We start from the raw sequence: 2,089 nt of genomic DNA, 5'->3' as shown, positions 1-2,089 counted from the left end.
CGTAATCGTTCAAAGCGGCAATTAATCGTTCAAAGTCCACTTATGTTATTCTGCGTGCTTAAGATGTGTTTTTTTCTTTCTACATGTTATCTTAAGGGTTTTTCCATTGTTTTAATTTTAGTATAACATTATAATACAATTCATATTTTTACTTTTTTTATAATTTAAATAAGAAACCAATCCGATGTATATTTGACATTTGAGGCTTAATACTATAGAAAAGCACTAAAAGTGTTTCAGTTAGAGTGTTTTCAGCTCGTTTATTTTCATCTAAAAATACAGCATGCAGTTGCATCAAACATCGGCGTTTGGTATCGGGGCATTTTAACGAGTACGAGTACAGGAGCTCAGTATCGGGCCCGATACCGATACCAGTATCGGTATCGGTGCATCCCTAGTATAAACGTCATTCAATGTAAATTGTGATAATCGTCATTAATAATCGCAATTACAATTTCAAGGGAATAATCGACAATTATGATTTTTGTCATAATCGTGCAACCCTACCTCCTACATGCCACAATTATTGCAGAGATCAGAGATCGATAGAGAGAGAGAGAATACTAGAACAGAGAAAATTCTTCCTCTTAAAGAGGCTTTGTTCCAAAACTTATATGTGTTTTGTTTAGTCACGTTCACACATACATTATTTACATATAATTATTATTCGAAACAATATTTATTGTTTTATATTATTTTTCAAAATTATATATATGATATAAATGAAAAATTTAAATCTGTTTTTATTGAACATTTATATGATTTTAAATCAAATATTATATTTAATTATGTATTATATGTAAAAAAAAAAAAATAAATCAAATATATAGGTTGTATATGTGTTTTTAATGTATGTAATTTTAAATATTAAAAATTTAATAAAAAAATAAAATGTATGCATTTAGCAGACGCTTTTATCCAAAGCGACTTACAGTGCATTCAGGCTATACATTTTATATCAGTATGTAATATATATATATAATATTTAAGAAATAATGAAATAGTAGTTTTAAATATATACATATAACGATTAGTGTAGTATAATTATTATAAACCATATTTATTTTTATTTAATATTATATATTATCATATATTATATAATATATATTTCATATATTTCAATCTGTGTTTTTATTTAATATTTATGTAATTTTAAATAAAATAAATATATGATGTAATGAAATATATACTGTAATATATAAAAATCAAATACACAATAATGATATAAAATAAACCCCAAAATATATTTTATATTATACATTTTTAATGCTTAAAGTTTTAAGTTGTCCACTTTGCGTGAGAATCACCATTTCTATGAGTTGCTGCCTATGTAGAGCGTTCCGAATCAATTACTTTTTTTTTTGGTTCAGCTGGAAGGCAGCTGTCTTTGTAGGTGGTAGACAGCAAGGCAACCCACTAGGTTTTGGAACAGATCTAGAGTCTCTCAGGCAGGAAGCAGTATGGTTCCCATTTTCGAGACCTGTCAGTGACCCGTGAGTGTTCTCGTGTGGTGACAGCGGTGTGTGGTGTATTAGCGGAGCATTTGGGACGAGGAGGGGGGGGCTGATTTTGGAGAAGAACGAATGGAGACCAAGTACATTCCAAAGATGCTTCTGTTTATCTGCTGCAAAAGATGGATATGGAGCATAAAAGATGGAAAGAAAACTGGAGGAATATAGAGAGAACTGATAGATTAAAAATGTACAAGATGACACAAATATTAATGTTCGGAACCGAGGAGAGGCATGTAAGACAGATCACACTCCAACAGAGTCTCTGTTTGCAGTTGCATTAATCTAGTCACGTACACAATGCACCATACTTTCACCGTAGCCATTTTGCATGTTGCCGCAGTATGTTGTGGCTGAACAACAACAGCTTTTTGTGAATAAAAAAGTGAGCTTAAATGAGGCATAATTATTCACTATAATAGAAAAGCATATAATATTAATTCTAAAAAATATATAAATAGATTTTTATCATTACTAATCATTTATTTTTATTATTATTATGCATTACAGGTAAGATTATTATTAAATTGTATTTATATATATATATATATATATATATATATATTATGAAAATTAAA

General features: G+C 28.8%; 1 protein-coding gene across 1 annotated transcript in view; it reads left to right on the top strand.

The window, feature by feature from the left end:
- The window catches only part of nedd9 (neural precursor cell expressed, developmentally down-regulated 9), a 31,396-nt gene that overhangs the window by 21,549 nt on the left and 7,758 nt on the right, over window positions 1-2,089 (top strand). The window lies entirely within an intron of this gene.

This window comes from Sinocyclocheilus rhinocerous, unplaced genomic scaffold (assembly GCF_001515625.1).
Source record: "Sinocyclocheilus rhinocerous isolate Xijiao unplaced genomic scaffold, SAMN03320098_v1.1 scaffold2812, whole genome shotgun sequence".
NCBI classification, from domain to species: Eukaryota; Metazoa; Chordata; class Actinopteri; order Cypriniformes; family Cyprinidae; genus Sinocyclocheilus; species Sinocyclocheilus rhinocerous.
Note: the sequence above shows the minus strand (reverse complement) of the source record. Positions and strands in the feature narration are given on the sequence as shown.